This window comes from Brachyhypopomus gauderio, chromosome 21 (assembly GCF_052324685.1).
Source record: "Brachyhypopomus gauderio isolate BG-103 chromosome 21, BGAUD_0.2, whole genome shotgun sequence".
In the NCBI taxonomy this organism is placed as follows: Eukaryota; Metazoa; Chordata; class Actinopteri; order Gymnotiformes; family Hypopomidae; genus Brachyhypopomus; species Brachyhypopomus gauderio.
In genome coordinates this window covers 8,946,120-8,965,624 of record NC_135231.1, presented here as the reverse complement: position 1 = coordinate 8,965,624, position 19,505 = coordinate 8,946,120, and the positions used below count along the sequence as shown (strand labels likewise).

At 44.1% G+C, this 19,505-nt stretch overlaps 1 long non-coding RNA gene across 4 annotated transcripts; it reads left to right on the top strand.

Moving 5' to 3' along the window:
* Positions 1-52: 52 nt before the first annotated feature.
* LOC143484760 (uncharacterized) lies at positions 53-19,464 on the top strand. 4 transcript variants are annotated; one of them, XR_013122711.1, is made up of 6 exons: positions 53-304; positions 1,023-1,984; positions 2,938-3,542; positions 6,219-6,353; positions 14,595-14,671; positions 19,391-19,464. It is a non-coding gene; the product is annotated as an uncharacterized LOC143484760 (long non-coding RNA). The 4 variants fall into 4 exon arrangements; XR_013122710.1 differs by lacking the exon at positions 19,391-19,464 and having other exon boundaries at positions 1,023-1,312; positions 1,858-1,984; positions 14,595-15,063; XR_013122709.1 differs by lacking the exon at positions 19,391-19,464 and having other exon boundaries at positions 3,235-3,542; positions 14,595-15,063.
* The last annotated feature ends 41 nt before the right edge of the window (positions 19,465-19,505 follow it).

The window sequence follows — 19,505 nt, the reverse complement described above, 5'->3', positions numbered from 1 at the left end:
CTCAAAATGACTTTTCACTTCTTGCTGCTGAAGTTGTCAGCAATTCCATGAACCAATATGACTTGTTGACAGTCCAGAGAAGCCAGATGCTTGTGCGACCCGTCCAGTGTGGGACATTTTCCACCACAATGACCATAACAAGGCCAAGTTTCTGACAGGGACCAAGAGAAATTGCAAATGTCATATTCATAGGTACATAATTTGTGCATTGCTTCTTGGGAAAACAGCTGAAATTAGACAGTACGACTGAGTAGTGTCTGACATAAGAGTCACTTCCCTAATGGACACTCAGCTAAGAGCACAGGTAGGTAACCAAAATATATATTTTTAAAGTTTGAAGGAAAAAGATTGCAGAGCACAAAATGCTAAATTGCATAGTATAAAACATCAGCAACAAAACCTGGGCTTTTGTCCATTAAAAAATGGGCTATTGTCCGTGAAAACCTGGGCTCTTCTACATTCAGCCGGGCTTTTGAAAAATGCTTCTGTTTGCTGTTTCTCATAGGGTGTGTGTGTGTGTGTGTGTGTGTGTGTGTGTGTGTGTGTGTGTGTGTGTGTGTGTGTGTGTGTGTGTGTGTGTGTGTTAACTGGATCTAAATGAGGAGTGCTGATTGTAATGTCTCTGAATGTCCCAGCACGTGCGGGAAGGGGTTGTTAAATGTTAATTCATCTCCCACCACAGCATTGCCAACATGTTGAAATGTAGAAGCACATAGACAACAGTTCAAATATACTGTACATCAGGTGTATGGGTACCAGCAGTCTTATAATAAACAGTTCAAATATACTGTACATCAGGTGTATGGGTACCAGCAGTCTTATAATAAAGCACTAACCCCCAGCTGAAAGTAACATTTAAAACAGGTATAAGACTAGTTTAACCATTGTAAAGCACCCAGCCTGTTAAGAAGAATAATTTTTGGCTTTGTCTGTGGTCATGCATGATGTGCAGAAAATTAGCTGATATTTCTCTGTTTTTAATTGTCTGCCCCTCTCTTCCATTGGACTAAAATGTTAAAAAGTGCCAGCAAAAGCAGAAGATTTTTCCATTTTCCAAGTGCTCAATCAGAAGATGAAACTTTGAAATATTAAAAACTTTGTATGCTAAAGGAACACATGCCATAGTCCTGAAACACAGTCCCTCTTAATTATGGACACTTTAAACAGCATGGACACACCTCACCTACTTTAGCTTTGAGCTGGACTATCATGTTGTCCTTCTGCGCTGTGGCCTTGTGCACCACTGTAGTGCAGGACTGCTGCTTGGCTATGAAGGTGAACACTGCATAGCTCGGAGCTGCTGTACTTGAGGGTGAGTGCCTACTCCCATCCTACACCCATCCTACACCCATCCTACACCCATCCTACACCCATCCACCCGCATTGATGATGGGAAGTAGTGTCAAATAAGAGTGAATTAAGTAATTAAAGCGGGTAGTGCGTGTGTGTCTATGCAAGACACTGTGTGAAAGTGTGAAAGGAAGAAAGAGTGTGTGTGTGTGTGTGTGTGTGTGTGTGTGTGTGTGTGTGTGTGTGTGTGTGTGTGTGTGTGTGTGTGTGTGTGTGTGTGTGTGTGTGTGTGCAGTGAAGAAAAAGTCAAAAGTTACAACATAATTCCTTAGAAAGATGAATATTAGTGAATACTTTTCCCATAAAATTGATGCTGCACCCATTTCCCATCAGGGCACTCCCCCCATCTTGTTCCACTCCCTGCTCCACTTCCTGATACAAGTGCGGGCAGTATCAGCGTAAAGATGTTGGTGTACTCTGATAACCTCCACATCCATCAAACCTGACGACAGACAGCCGATTGCCTCACCCGCTGCCTGACTCATTTCTTATTTTGCCCTCTGCCAGGGTGGTTATCCAGCTCCCTGCTGTACTGGCTTTGCTCCTGTCACATATACCATCAGATAGACACTGGTTGTGCATTAAATACCCAGAATATGGACAATCACTGTCACTGTGAGAAGCTCTGAGCCAGGTAACGAGTCTGTTTTTGGTCTAGTGATATCATGTATTGTATAACCATAAGCATATAACGTGACCAATATCTGATGACCTTCTGATGAAATCAAATAACTCTTTTGAGTTACAGTTTGGGTTAACTACCAATGTCATATATCATATATTACCCATAATATTATTATAGCAGAAGTTATAGTTCATGTATGTCAAGTTTATGTTACATTTTATCTTCTACATTTAAACATTTAATTAGTTTCTTCTTAATTAGTAATCTTCAGACTAATTGGTCAAATGGCAAATCTGGTGTTTCCACAAACAAAAAAATGGGAATTCTAGGGCACATATTTCTTCCCATTAACCAGTTTACATAAATGACATAGCTTTGGTAAAAGATATATGGAATATAACAGCAGTTTAACTCCTGAAAAAGATTGTCAGTTGGTAGTTTTGCAGCATGTCACTCAGCAGGTAATCGAGAGTCGAGTCAAGTCAAGTTTATTTGTCAGTGGAAAAACATTCAGTTCATGAATTGAAATGCTTGTGGTGAGGCACACATTCTCTGCAGCAGCAGGTCAACATTAATGTACATAACTAATACAAATACTGTTAATAATACTGTTATTTATTTTGTGACAACACAAAATAAATAACAGCAAATAAGATAAGGTATACACAATATGACAACATAAGTGTCTTAAGGAGGGACTACCTGTTACTTAAATATATAGTTTTCCTCAAGCAGCAAGCCTAACAGAGGTGTCAATTCCAGGTTCAGAAAGTAAAAGTCCTCATCAGGATCTTGCTCAAGCTTGCTAGCCGGAGAAAAATCCTGGTGAGGACTTTTACTTTCTGAACCTGGAATTGACACCCCTTGAAGCCTAATGCATATCTTGTATGGCTGAAAGTTTGCTGCATATGATGGATTCTGCAGTGAAGCCAGTGAAGAGGTTCTCTGTTGTGTATCTGTAGAAGTTGGTGAGGATATCAGGGGTAGACCAAATGAGAAGAGGCACTGGCAGGCAGATCTCACCAGATCTCCCATGGAGGGACCAGATGAAGTCACCAGTGTGGTGTACATTGAGGAACCTAACAGTGCTGACTCTACATTTTGGCACCATTGATGTATAGGGGAGAATGACTGTCCTTCTGTAACTTGCTGTAGTCCACGGCCATCTCCTTCATTTTACTGATGTTGAGATGGAGATTGTTTTCATAGCACAACTTTGATACAGCACTGACCTCTCCATGTGCTCCCTCACTGACCAGGGGAAGCTCGCCCGAGCTCTCTGGAACAACCCCACCCCTCTCATGGGTGGTGCTCACACAGCCTGGACTGTATTCCCTGATTCTGAGGAGAAGGGAGACCCTCCAAGGCTCTGTTCTTCTCAGAGGAGGTGGAGTGCTCAGAGGAGAGCAGTACTGACAGCGGCGAGGCCCCATTCCTGGAGCAGCAGGATCTAGAGGAACACTCCAGCACCTCCATGGGGGAGGAGGATGATGGAGATGGAGAGGAGATGGAGAGATGGAGCCAGAGGAGGAGGACAGTATAACTGTGCCCCTCCCTCTGGAAGAAGGTACACGTTGAAGGGGCTTCTGCCACAGTACAGCCCCTGACTCCTCCCTCGGGTGTGTCTGTGTGTGCGTTCATGTCCACGTGCGCTTGTGTTTACATGTATGAATGTTTGTGCGTGTTCATCTTTGTCATTCGTCTAACCTGTTCCTTATTGTAATGTCTTACATTCGCATCTCACTGGTATGTGTGTATTTAAGTGTGTCGTTAACGTTCGTTGTTAGTTGTTGACTGTATGTGACTCGTCAGTGTTTTTTCGTGCCTGAAATTTATTTTTATAGCACCGTTAAATATAATAAAACTCTGTTGCTGGACATTGTTCTCGACTTTGTGTCCTGACCCTCACTCAACTTCATGGATGAGAAAGTCACATGATTTTAAAAGAAAGGTCACATGAAAACCATTCTACAGTCACTATGCATAGAAATGCATTGTGGAACATTTTATTTATAATATACGTGTAACGGGCGGGGGTGAGCAACAAAAAGGAAGCGATCACGCCAAGTCTCAGGGAAAAAGAATGGTTTAATAGAAAGTGTGCAAACCTAAAACCCGTGCACTATCTCCAAATTAAGGATATAATGACCAGCGGTCAACTGGTACAAAGACAAGACATATATAGGCAAACAAACGACCCTCAGGTGAGACGGATCACGGGCTCCGCCCACCTGAGGGACGCACATGACGTCACCAAACAACAACAACAACAGCCGCTGTGGACAGAGGCGGCCGGTAGGGGGCCGCCTCACCGTGACAGACCCCCCCCACCAAGCCGCACTCCCCTCCACTGGGTGTGTGGCACACAGCGGCTGCACACAAAACATGAAGGGGCAGGAAGGCAGAGACAGGCAGGAACACACCTCCTGCCGTCCGGGAGCTGAAACATAAAACACAAAACATTACACAGCTCACCTCCCTGGGCGGGACCCTGGACCGACCGGGCCGTTAACAACACAAAACCACGCCCCGGTCGGTCACAGGGCCCTCACGCCCTAACCGGCATTCAGCTGGTAAGCCCCATGGGTGTGAGGACGAGGGGCTACGGCTCCTCTCTCGTCCCTCGTGTGTGTGTGGGTGTGCAGGCTACCTCTCCAAGGCGTGGCTACTTCACCTCCTGGACCTACCTCCTCCCAGAGCTGACCCCTGCCTTCTGCTAGGGGTCACCCCAGCCTCCTGGGAAGCCAACCCCTCCCGGGGCCTCTCATCTCAAGGTGGACTCCTCCACCCAACCCAGGAGCGCCAGAGACCGAGGCCCAGAGCACCCCCGACGCGGGCTAGGGAGCAGCCCTAAGGGCCTCCTGGTCACCCCGGGCAGGAGGGAGGATCTCCATCCCCAGCAGGAGCTTTTCAGACCGGAGCCCCATGGTCCCCAAACATCCGGGGGCCCCAGCCCTCTAGGGAGAGGCTCTTCACGACCGGGCTCCGGTCACCCCACAACACAAGGGGGCTCCTGCCAGGTGGAGACCCCCACAAGGTCCAGGAACACTGCCAAGGAGAAGCACCTGCACAAAGAACACAACCTCACACACACACACACACACACACACACACACCACACACATACAAACACGAAACACAAACGCGCCCTACCCTATTCAGGGCCTCCCTCGGGAGAGACGCCCTCCGTGCCACACCCCATGGCACGGGACCACAGCCGGTCCCCCCCCAAACACACATTTAAGGGGAGGAGCATGTGTGGAATTACATTTAACAGTTGACATCACGCTAGGACAAAACACACACGCAAAGACTAGACAAGCAAACAAAAACGGTGCACAGACAGACAGACGGGACCTACACATGCGCGCTCGACATAAACACACAGTGACGCGCGCCGCTCAGAGTCGCAGTCGCTCCCCACATTTAACACAAGACACACGGGGAGCGAGGCGACGGTGACGAGCGGCGACCGCGTCACACACAAAACACGCAACATTAAACATAACGAGCACGCACACTGATCCACACATCCGTCGACAAACACACGTTTTAACAAACACGAAACATGAAGAGCCTTCCAGGGAAGACGCCCTGGTCCTCGCCGTGCCACAAACACAGACACGGCGGAGCTCTTCAAACAAGCAAACAAACAACAGACACGAAGAGTTTTCCCAGGGCAGACAGCCCTGGTCCACGCCGTGCCACAAACACAACACAAAAGCACGGCGGAACTCTTCACAAAACACCACGTAGACAAACACTTACCACGAGACATGACCACGAACGAAGGAGAAAGAAAAAGAGACTCGGCGGCTTCCGAAGGGTGGCTGGTCATTCTGTGACGGGCGGGGGTGAGCAACAAAAAGGAAGCGATCACGCCAAGTCTCAGGGAAAAAGGATGGTTTAATAGAAAGTGTGCAAACCTAAAACCCGTGCACTATCTCCAAATTAAGGATATAATGACCAGCGGTCAACTGGTACAAAGACAAGACATATATAGGCAAACAAACGACCCTCAGGTGAGACGGATCACGGGCTCCGCCCACCTGAGGGACGCACATGACGTCACCAAACAACAACAACAACAGCCGCTGTGGACAGAGGCGGCCGGTAGGGGGCCGCCTCACCGTGACAATACGTGTAAAGAAACTACCCAAACCAAATACATTTAGCACTCCAGTTATGCAGTTTCTCTCTCTCTTCCTCCCTCTCTTTCACTTTTTACTCCATCTATCCCCAGAGTTTGTCATCTAATCCTGGTGGAGTCCTGGGGAGGGGACGGCCAGACGGGGGTTTTCATGCGGGATGGAGACTCTCCCAGCTGGGGCATCTCTCTTCGATCCCCTGGTTGTGATCAGGGCCACAGGCCACTAGGGTAAGAATGTGGCAGGATGGCTGTGGAGGTTAATGTGCAACCTGTAAAGAATGCTAAGTGTGAAACATAGAATGAATAAATAACAGGAACCACACACACATTCCAGTTAAAGGTACATTTATTGAGTAATCAGAGATAAAGGAAAAATGCATGCAAAAAAACATAAAAATATATTAAGGTATCAAATTCAATAAAGTAGATCCAGACATAGATCGTACATTGCCCACTCTGGAGTTGGCGTATGTGTTTGCAGACATATTGTCTCTTATTCAGGCTTCTGGGCCTTTCTGGTTAAAGTATACCACTATTAAACTCCTCCCTAACAAAGGTCAGAGACTTGCAAAAATTACATTCGATTGATTTTGAGAGGATAGCGATGATTCACATCCAGGTGATCATTCCAGATTTTTTTCATACATATTTTACATATTGTCAGAACCGATTCAATCTAATGCACTCTGGACAGCCGTCCATGCAGAGGTGTGTGAGACACCCTGGAGAGTAAAGGACAGTGGCCAAGGCTGAAGGCAGCCATCCTACCTGGGATTTGGACCCAGGTCCAGCACCACTCTCGTTTATCTCCTGTTGGACCTGGGATCAGTTCCTGGGTAGGGTGGCTGCATTCAGCCTTCTGGGTGCTGAACCTTTTGAGAGACACACTGCACTTCAAGCAAAAGAACTGTGAGTATGAGAATACGGCCACAAGGCTGTGTACTGGGTCATCGTCTGTGTTCCCTCTTCATGTATAACTGCATTGCCTCCCATCACTGGGATCATTAAGTTTGCCGATGATAATACAGTCACTGGATGGATCATTGTGGGTGGAGACAGCACACAGGAGGGAGGTCACAGGCCTTGTGAACTGGTGCCATGACAACAGTCTAATTTCCCTCCTCTTATAGAAATGTGAAGCCATAACAACAAGACTCACAAATACCCTGAGACAGTTATGCAGTCTATACCACCACCACTCTAACTGCTGAACTCCGATAAGACTCACACACTCCCCACATACATGAGAACAGGGCCGGCGCCAGAACATATACAGTGAGGGGGCGTCAGAAAATTTTGGGGGTGCGAACGTAAGTTGTTGAGCGGAGGGGGCGGGGGGGGGGGGGGGGGGGTCAGGTAGGGGACAGAGACACGGTCAGGCAGAGACAGAGACACGGTCAGGCAGGGACAGAGACACGGTCAGGCAGGGAAAGAGATATGGTCAGGTAGGGGACAGAGACACGGTCAGGCAGGGACAGAGACATGGTCAGGTAGGGGACAGAGACACGGTCAGGCAGGGACAGAGACATGGTCAGGTAGGGGACAGAGACACGGTCAGGCAGGGACAGAGACATGGTCAGGTAGGGGACAGAGACACGGTCAGGCAGGGACAGAGACATGGTCTTGTTTTCTTGTTTTCTTGTTTTTATCAGCACAAACAAAGCAGGCTTGTTTAAGTAAAAATGTAGGTCACAGAAATAAGCCAAAAATGTGATGAGAGAAAGAAAACAAATGCTAAACTAAAACGTCAATTCAACAAGGAAATTAATAGAGACTCAAATTTGTTGAGTTTTGCTTAACAAGAGGCAAAGAAACAAATTCCTATTTTCTTCTCACATAAACTTTTCTTATTCTTCCAAACTCAAGCACAGGTACACAGGTAGAAACAGGTACTATGAGGTACCTCATAGTTTTTGAATAAGGCTTACAAACAGTAAAGTATCATAAACAGTCACTTTAATTTGACTTGAAAGTTATAGACTACTGTTGAATATATTGTGTCTAGTTGGTTCATATATAATTTCCAGAAAGACAATTAGACATGGGTAGTAATTTTGTTAATGCTTAAGCAATTTGTAATGAAGATAATTACAAGGAATAATGAAAAATAATAATAATGGACAATTTATGAAGGGAATAAAAAAACAATGGACAAATTACTCAAATAAAACACCACAATTTGTAGATTACTCTAAGATAACCAAACATCACTTGATCTTATTAAACTTCCTGAGGTCAGAGTGAGTGAACACCACATTATGCTTTGTAGAGATTATAGCTCTGGGACAAGAAATATGTCTATATTTCTCCTCATTACAAAACTTTTAACTTCCCAAAAGAGGACAGTGCGTTTTTTTTTTATACTAGTTTGTTCTGCAGGCTATTGCTGCAGGCTATCCCAATTTGTTTATTTACAAATGTAGATAATGGAAATGGAAATAAACCAAAAATGTGATGAGAGAATGAAAAGAAATGTACCCTAAAGGTCAGTTCAACAAGCAAATACATTTTGTTTGTGACTTGCTTAATGAGAGGTTACTTATTTAGTTTCTCAGTATTTTCTTCTCACATAAGCTTTTCTTGTTCCAAACTCAAGCACAAAAACAGGTACACAACAAGATAGGCAATGAGCTGGGTTCACAGGGAGCTGGGTTCATGGGGAGCAGGGTTCACAGGGAGCAGGATTCATGGGGAGCAGGGTTCAGAGGGAGCAGGGTTCACTGGGAGCTGGGTTCACAGGGAGCAGGGTTCACGGGGAGCAGGGTTCACGGGGAGCAGGGTTCATGGGGAGCAGGGTTTATGGGCAGCAGGGTTCACAGGGAGCAGGGTATATGGGCAGCAGGGTTCACGGGGAGCAGGGTTCATGGGGAGCAGGGTTTATAGAGAGTAAGGTTCACAGGGTTCACAGGGAGCAGGGTTCATGGGGAGCAGGGTTTATGGAGAGTAAGGTTCACAGGGTTCACAGGGAGCAGGGTTCATGGGGAGCAGGGTTTATAGAGAGTAAGGTTCACAGGGTTCACAGGGAGCAGGGTTCATGGGGAGCAGGGTTTATAGAGAGTAAGGTTCACAGGGTTCACAGGGAGCAGGGTTCATGGGGAGCAGGGTTTATGGAGAGTAAGGTTCACAGGGTTCACAGGGAGCAGGGTTCAGAGGGTTCATACACATTAATAGACTTTACACAGAAAAAAAGTTGTAATGTAGCAATGCCCCTTATTTAAATAATATATCACTGCGGTGCCCAAACTCCCAGGTATGCTTCAGAAGCATGCGTGTCCTGACCAACATAGGAATGAAATTCACCATCATGAACTTTTGCATTGCATTTTCATGACAAAAACAACAGAAATTAGACAGTAATACTGAATAGAGTCTAATATTAGAGTCAGCTAAGGGCACTCAAGCAAGAGTAAAGGTATACAACAAATATGTTTTTCAACAGCTCGAATTGAAAGCACTTGTGAACCACAGGGAGTGACTGAACATTCCACATTTCTTTGGTAAAAGTAAAAGTCAAGACGTGGAGATTTGCACATAAAAAATGGCTTGATCTACATTCAGCTGGGCTTTTGAAAAATGCTTCTGGTAACATTATAGTGCCCCCTATGGATAAAACATCTCTAGGACTTCTTTAAAAGTCTGAATATCAGTAACCTACACATAGATCATCTACATATCTGCAGCTCATTTTTCTGCAGGACTATAAGCTCTTCGTAACAGCCTACTACATAGTTTTCGCAAATCAGTAGCTCTTAAAATGTAGCTAGATAGCTTTAAAACCTTTTAAGGCTTAACTACTCAAGGAAATCTCATTAAATACAGCTAGCTATGTATTTAGATGAAAACTAAGGCTTAAAATCAAAGTAAAGTAAATCTCTTTAAATATTGCTAGCTATGTATTTAGATGAAAACTAAGGCGTAAAAACATTTTTAAAGCTTAAATACCTATCTTGTTACATGTAAAGAGCTTTACTAATTCAGTCCTGTTCTACATAATGAGATACTGTAAAACCCTACTCTTGTTTCTGACTAAAAACCTACAGTCCCTACTTAAAATAATTTGTCCAGAAACACTTGTTGTTATAGGATTTACAGCATTTCTGAATTTGCAGTGTGTTTCTAAAATGCAACGTACGGATTGTCATTTTGATTAATTTGCAGCACGTTTTTCTTTTGTAGTATGATGGTTTTTTTCAGCCACCACAGTACAGGCATTCCTGTAATTTGGTGGTACAAATTCTTTTAAGGGCCGAATCTAACCCTGGTTCACGCTGTTCCGCAGACATTTTAAACAACCGGGCCTTATGCAAAACAAACAGGCATTAAGACAACAGGCTTAAAAAGGTTCATTTCTTCCAATTGCCCCACCTGCAATACCCATGCGCCCCACTAGTGGGGCGCACCCCACACTTTGAGAAACGCTGCTGTAGTTGGAGTTGGTTAGAAAATCAACTGACCAGTGGCTGCTGAACCAATGACAGACCACACAGGGTCTTTTTCCTGCCACTGTATCCTGTGCAATTAGAGACAGAGCACAAGTTCCCCTCACATTTTACTAGGTATACATTACTAGTTATATTCCATATCCCTACATGTCTGGATTTGGGCTGCATTACTTGTGCAGTCATTGCAATTATCATTATTATATTAATGTGTTAGTGAGATGGTGGCCACTGTCACTGTTGCAGTAATCGTGTACACACATATTTTCCTTCAGACTACACCGGCCCCTCTGTTGAGGCAGGTGACACAGTCTCCTCTGATCCATGTTAGTATATACTCCATGTTATTATGTGGCCTTAATCCTTGCTGTCAATTCTCACTGGGTCTACCTCCCAACATACAGTATATGGTGATATGGATATGCTAACCCAGATCTGTATAAAAAAAAAGATATTGCTTCGTAGTAACAACAGGCCTACTGTTATGGTCCTGGACTGACATAAACAAGTAATACATTATACTATCGTATGCATCATCTTCTAAGTTAAACAAAGTCAACATATGTCCTGGACTATGGACTATTATATCACATTAGTCAGTCTCTGTTGGGCTTAGATTGGGAGTAGCTGGGATGAGAGAGTGACTGACCACTGTTGGGAATCCCCAGTTGTTGAGGACCATAGGTGGTATTACTGATGAGAAGTAGGTCTAATCTAGCTCTCACCAAGAACCACCGAGAGTTTGCCATTTGCCCGTCATTGAACCCCCTACATCGTCAGAATTTCTGCTTCATGCGAGGCAATTTCTGGGAGTTATGTTTTTTCTGGGACCCACTCCAGTCTGTTGGTGTCTGCCAAACAAAATCTCACCTAGACTCAGCCCATTTTCTAAATCTAGTATGCATCCTCACAGCTATTATTACTAAGGCCAATGACTTGATAAATTCCTGGCAGCGCTTTACTAGTTTGGTCTTTAAGAAGCCATTTTCCCTTTCTACTACCTCTCTGCTAGTAGGGTGATGGGCACAGCCGATGCCCAAATATTTCCCTACCTGATTTAAAAACATCTAGCAAACATCTATTTCCAAGCAATGATTCCATTCACTAGTTGAGAACTCAGAAAAAATCCATTCAAATGGCATATGTGGTTGAAGAGGGGCAGTCATGGCCTGGCGGTTAGGGAACTGGACTTGTGACCGGAGGGTCGTGGGTTCGATTCCCAGACAGGCCATGACTGAGGTGTCCTTGAGCAAGGCACCTAACCCCAACTGCTCCCCGGGCGCCGGGCTAGGGCTGCCCACCGCTCTGGGCACGTGTGATCCACAGCCCCCTAGTAATCACTAGTGTGTGTGTGTGTTCTGACTGCACAGATGGGTTAAAAGCGGAGGACAAATTTCGATTGGGGTGTAAAAATCACAATTGACAAAATATGGCACATTTCATTTTTCATTTCAAGTTCCTCTGCCTGTGCCATTTGTTGCCCTCTGGCCACATTCCTTGTTACACACATCAAATATCACATGCTCACAGAACACAGCTCATTCCCTCAGTTAGTTTTCAGTCATGTGAGCCCAACATCTTCTCTCGTCTTCAGTCCTAGCTGTCTGAATTTCCTGTGGAACAAGCAAGGGTGTCGCAGGAGTGCTGACATGGTAGTTACTTTCTCACAAGGTTGTCGAGCTGCTCTCTTAGCCGATATGTCAGATCCTCTGGTGGCTGGATCATTCCTGTTAGTGTGAGCATCACATTTGCATACTGCAGTGGCCTTCAGTAACACAGGTGCTACTACCTGTGTAGAATATGGCAGGTTTCCCCTCGGCTATCATGCATGCTTTTGTCAAGACCCATAACTCATAACTAAATCCTCCTTTTTCCCTCTAAAAACAAAAACCCAGATACCCTTTGTCTTCCTACCAGGCACATCACACAGGCAGCGGTCACAGCACTCCCCCTGATACTGGATATATGGGTTTTTTCTGTCCCTGCCTGACCATGTCTCTGTCTCTGCCTGACCGTGTCTCTGTCCCTGCCTGACCGTGTCTCTGTCTCTGCCTGACCGTGTCTCTGTCCCAGCCTGACCATATCTCTGTCCCAGCCTGACCGTGTCTCTGTCTCTGCCTGACCGTGTCTCTGTCCCTGCCTGACCGTGTCTCTGTCCCTGCCTGACCGTGTCTCTGTCTCTGCCTGACCGTGTCTCTGTCCCTGCCTGACCGTATCTCTGTCCCTGCCTGACCGTGTCTCTGTCCCTGCCTGACCATATCTCTGTCCCTGCCTGACCGTGTCTCTGTCCCTGCCTGACCGTGTCTCTGTCCCTGCCTGACCGTGTCTCTGTCCCTGCGTTGGTTGTTCTGCCCTTTGTTTAGTTCTTCTCTCTGCTTCTACATTTCACATGTTAAATACTATCCGATCTGCTATAAGATTAAATACTGTCCAATATGGTATAAGGTTAAATACTATCCGATCTGCTATAAAGTTAAATAATATCCGATACGCTATAAGGTTAAATACTATGCGATCTGCTATAAGGTTAAATACCATCCGATATGCTATAAGGTTGTCTTTTTCACTTCTCAGGTTTTCTAAAATGTCCCCTTTTCAGTAAATCCACACTGATTCCTCCACCCATCACACTGTGTGACGGCCCCATAACTTGATTCTCATAAAGTTATTAAGACTAATGTAAGTGCTTTCTTTTCACTCTGTGACTGCCCCATACTTTTATTTTTTATAGAAAGTAATAAGGGTTCAGATTTGAATTTACTCCCTCTACTCCTCTAATACACCAGTGACTTTGCCAGCCTGTTTGTTCGTGCCCCCAATACTACAATGATACACATTTGTGACAATATAATTATATGCCATTATTATTTAATTTCTAGATTAGGTAATAACTCGTTTCTAGATTACTCCCCATTGTTTCTTGTTTAAAGTAGATAACAGCTGTAGTGTGAACCTTAGACAAAAAAAATACTATCCAGATATATTGCAACATCCAGATGAGTGGATTTGATTGTGGTGGGATCAGAAATATAAACATACACCACTCCCACATCCTACTGCTTTGTGCGCAATCCATCTCACATGTCAAGTCAAACTCCAGCAATGAGATAGCAGACATGAGTATCTTAGTACGAAGATGTTCATGGCAGTGACTTGAGAACTCGAGCAAGGAGACTGGTATCTAGGAAGACCAGTTAACCAGGGGTATATCCAAATTGCTCCATTGTAGATTTTTTTATTGTCTTGTCATCTGTATATTTGTCATCATGGTAATAAATATTTTGTGTGGTGCACCACTCCCTCATTGCCCCTCCATCACCACCATGACAACATGGTTTTAAATAAATTAATACATTTGCATTTTACTAAAATGTGTTTGTTTTAATGGGCATATATGAGGCTGAAACAGTCTAGTGCATCCCATTTTTTTTACATTAACATTTTAAAATAACATTATAGTCATTATGGCTTTTAGAAAAATGTTTTTCGGGGGAGATAGAGTAGTGCCCTGTAGGCCCTGTGACGCGGCCTATGTTTCTGTCCTTAATGGCATTTTTTCCCCTTACATTACTTTTACTTTTATACTTTAAGTAGTTTTGAAACCAGTACTTTTACACTTTTGAAAAGATTGAGTCGATATTTCAACTTCTACAGAAGTATTTTCAAACCCTTGTATGTATACTTATACCCAAGTAATGACTGTGAATACTTTTGACACATTTGTCACCTTGGACACCTTGGCACTCTCCCAATGAAATAGCAAATGTTTTTATGGTGCCTCCCTCCCCTCCTCTTTTTGCTTCTTGTGCCAGTTGTTCACAGAGGTCGTTCACAAACAAAAGGACCTGAATGATGGGACCAGTATGGTGAGGTAATAAATAAGGTATTTGTAGGTAGAAAGTTTGAGCACTGAATAAGAAATTAGATTAGAATAGGGCCTGTGTAGGTCTCCGGGTACAGAGTGGGGTAGGTTGCCTTAATTCAACTGTGTAAGCATAAAACAGAATGTTCTGGAATGTTCTCTTAACAGGACGTAGATCACTGGTCAGACGAGCAGCCAAGAGGCCCTTGATCACTCTTGAGGAGCTGCAGGAATCCAGAGCCCAGGTGGGAGAATCTATAAGTTGTGCACTCCACAAATCAGGCCTCTGAAAGAAAGACACAAGACGTGTTCTTGGCCTCCTATGATTAGTCCCACGAGTAGCAACTGGTGGCTTCCCCCCCGTCAGCATCCGTCTCCCTAGTACCCGAGCTCACCACCTCATTGCTCTCACCACTGTCATTGAGTTTGATCAGTTCCTGGCACGTCAACTCTGACTTTGGTAGCTCCTCCCACTCGAGTGAGCTGCTTGCAAAGTGTCCAACCAGAGCACGATTCCTGAGTGTGGGTCTAGAAGCAGACGCATCAAAGAATCAGGTTTCTCTCAGTTTATTAAGTTGTCACTGTTCATAACATTGACAGTGCCCTCTTGTCTGTCACTACACAGAAACCGGCCTCATAAAAGTACAGCATTTATGTATATATATATATATATATATATATATATATATATATATATATATATATATATATATATATATATATATGTATGTATATATGTATATATACAGTATAAAGTATTAATAATAATACAGTCTTTTGTCAATAAACAATGTGTTATTTTTATTATGTTCTTTACATTTATGTAGCCATACACCATATATCTGTCAAACAGTCATAATGAACAGCAGAATGTTGCATTGCTGTGACCCGGCCTACTGTGTTTCAGGTAAACACAGTTTCCAGCATCACCCCAACACATCTCTCTGTTTCAGCCCTTTCGTACTTTGCAATCTGTGTCTGAAAATGAGTTTCTGAGTCTAAGCCTGAGAGATAAAAGATAACCATGTTGTCTGATCATGTGAAATTTGAATGAACTCTTAATCCCCATGGCTGAGAGAATGCGTTCTGGCAGTCTGGAACATGCCATGCAGGAAGGGATTTAGCAGCGGACTGCAGTGTGTGGCATTCAGAACTACAGTGTGAGGGGAGCTGAAGTTCAAAACATGCTGATAACCATCGGAAACCACCAGACCAACGAGATCATTAAAGAACTTTCAGGATAACGCATTATGTACTGATATTAAAATCAAGCTTCCCCCCTATTGTCCCAGTAGTGTTAATTCCATACATGTTTGCTGAAAATATCTACGGACAGCAGATTAAACATATTCTAAATGTTTTAGGACATCTACATATAAATAAAGCAGTTCATGCATCATCATATTTTTATTGCTTATAAAATATTTTAAGTATTAAAATACATAAAATGTGCTTATTTGCTTATATTTTAGACATTTCCATAAAGAAAATGTAGTTTCAAATAAATTGCTTCAGAATTGTTCTCATCATTTCTGTAGGTCTATACAGAAAACACAAGGTGATTACTTAAAAAGTACAAAGAAAACAAAAGCTGCTTAAAGAAATTGTTTGTACTTGTGCATGTGCATTAGATGTGCATCGTCTGAACTCCTCTCCAGCTCAGGTTTTATTGTTTGTTTTATTTATTTATACTTTAAATTATTAAACTATGGATCATATATTCAGTTCACTACCAGATTTTTGCCAGTAGAAGTCAATGTATATTCAAAAAGTGTTTTCACTTCTTGATGAAAACATTAGCAATGTCATGAGCCTACAGGGTGAGGATCAGAGGTCCATCACATCTGGGAATAAAACAACTGTGATTTGATCATAGTCCTGAGCAGTATCACTAGAGTGAGATGAACAATGCCACAGGAGGTCAGGTAAAGGTGTCTTAATAAATACTGTTTTTCAGAGTGTGTATGTTTCAACATAGTGTTTCTACAAATTCAAGAGAAGTTTGTTGTGACTGCACCCTTATCCGATAAAGACAGTGCCATGCCCTGTTCCCATCAAACCTGTTCAGAAGAACTCTTCCCTGCACTGTATTCCCGTAACGGTGTTGACACTCCTTGACTGCCTCCAGACCAGCCAAACCTGCTGACTGCTGCCACTCAAGACCCAACCCTCTTATCAGACACCCTATCACACCCACCCCTCTCATCAGATCAGACCCACCCCTCCCATCAGATCAGAAACTCGACCACACCCACCCCTCTCATCAGATCAGACACCCTATCACACCCACCCCTCTCATCAAATCAAACACCCCATCACACCCACCCCTCTCTTCAGATCAGACACCCTATCACACCCACCCCTCTCATCAGATCAGACACCCCATCACACCCACCCCTCCCATCAGATCAGACAACCTATCACACCCACCCCTCTCATCAGATCAGACACCCCATCACACCCACCCCTCCCATCAGATCAGACAACCCATCACACCCACCCCTCTCATCAGACCCACCCCTCTCATCAGACCCACCCCTCACATCAGATCAGAAACTCGACCACACCCACCCCTCTCATCAGATTAGACACCCCATCACACCCACCCCTCTCATCAGACCCACCCCTCTCATCAGATCAGACACCCCATCACACCCACCCCTCTCATCACACCCACCCCTCTCATCAGATCAGACACCCCATTGTCTGACCTGCTGGTTCATCATTTCCGTTTCTGTCTCCACTGTGATGTTCAACATGGGCGTCTGCTGGTCTGGCTGCCTTTGCTCTTGTCTTCTCCTCCTCCTGGGACTTACGTAAACTTTCCTTATTCATCCACACTCGAGCCCAAAACAGACACACACCCAGAGAGCACATTACGCCTGCATTAATCTCCTGTAATTGAGCATTGCCCAACAACACCTGGCACTTACCTATCTCTTAGCCATGAGTCTCTTGCCTTCACACACAGCAGCCGGGCCTGCTGTGCAGCCGGGCCTCATGTTACTAAACCTCTCAGAGACGGGTGCTAATGAAACAGCAGTTTAGATTAGACCGTGGCAAAAATACTGCATTCACACTGTCAGGATCTGCTCCAACATTATCAGTTATCTTCAAACATAAGCCTCCCACTCTAACCTAATCAGTTTGACCTCATAACATCCTCAGGCTGAATAGATGGACTGCTGTGACTCAACAATATTGTTTTTCATTAAAACACATTTAACACTAGAGCCCCAACATTCCTCCGTGTCAAACCTTTCAAGCATTTCAGTGTGGGTAAGGTCTGAAAACAGGGTTCTGAGGGTAAGCCCGAGAGAAAAGATATGCGATCTGATCCCTGTCAGATATGAATGAGCTCAAACCACCAGGGCTGAGAGAAGGCATGCTGGCAACCTGGGCCAACCCAGGGAGAAGAGACCCGAGAGCAGCTGCAGTGTGTGACAGGTGTGTGAATGTAACAGGTGCGCTACAGATCACACCTCGTCATCTTAAAAACAACTCAGATAACCACCTCCAACCCAAACATGATCACAACGCACAAGTCATGCATTCCCGGGTGACAGGTGATCCTTTAAATTAAAGCAACAATTCTTGTCATTCTACCTCAGGGAACAGTAACACCATATAACATACAGACAGTGTGTAGTGTTTATTTGAGACTCAAGACTTAGAGTTTTTAAGTTTTTCCAAAAACATTTTTCAGAAGTTCATTCACTAAGGTTTTCATTTAAAAGCACAGCTAGCATGGAGAGACTCATTTTAATCAAGCTTGGGCAGTCTATCTTGAACTTGATAAATTGGCAAACCAAAGTTGCCATGAAGAGAAAACAACTTCAGGACTAGATAATACTCTTCCCCTCTTTAAACAGGAAGCCCCTCCACTTCAGGATCCAAGCCATGATGTGATGGTTCTTTAACTTACAGTGTATCTACCTAAGGTTTGGTGAGGTGTGTGGCTTGCTTACATCAAATACTGCTCATACCTTGGAAGTCAAAATGTAACAGCAGTGAAGGTATCAGGGACAGGGTCAAACATGGCACATCCTTTAAGCCATCCCGGTACACCAATATCCATGTACATGGCACTACCCTAAATTCTACTTCTAACACCTGGGAGTATATATCTGACCTGTAGTAATCAGATAATACATAGTACAGATATTAAATCAAGCGTTCCCCTAATGGCCCAGTACCCATAATCCCACATACATGAACAGCAAATGATCTGTTTCCCACTGGGTGAGATTAGTCATAATGGACATGCCTCAAAGCACGTGAGGATTAATGCACATGGAACGTGCATCAGTATAAAGGGTGAGGTGTACGGTGTCCCCTTCACTAACTCCTTAAAGGAGGTCATCGCCCCACGCTTCACAGTTCCCCACCATAAACGTACGCTGGTCTGTGGAATACGATGTGTTTACTCCAGAGGTACAAACAGGTGTCCACCCAGGTTTTACACACAGGAAGGACAGTTGATGTGCATGGAATTTGTGCACAATAAATTCACACTTTGTAGCTCTTGTAAAGGTTACTGCATTCTTAATTTCACACCAGGGTTTCTAATTAAAGTGGCTGAATGTATCTCAAAACAGGCTTAACAAAACATGGCTGACAAATTTGACTTTTTCATTCAAAACAAGTTTAGATGAGGTAGTTAGTTTAAGAGTTATTAGCATAATGAAAAACATGTAGATGCCTGCACGATAAAGGTTAAAACCATTGCAACAAACAGACTGCATTTAGACAGAATAAAACAGGGCATGAAGGTAATTCGGAAGCTTGGCCATATGTGCAAGTTCACTGAGGAAGATTTCGAGACAGGACGGTCTGTTGTGTCTAAAGGTAGATGGATGCATCAGTTAATCATAAGAAAGGACAAAATACACTCCATGTGCAGATCGTGTGAGGGCACACGTACACACTCACCCACACAATTGTCATTTTTCTTTTTCATGTAGTTTCATGCAAGTCCCTCAGATGCCAAACTCATCAACTCAACATACTGGGTGCTTCAGCATGATGGTCTGTAAACATGTCCCTGATCTCAAAGAAGATCTGAGGCACCAACGTCAG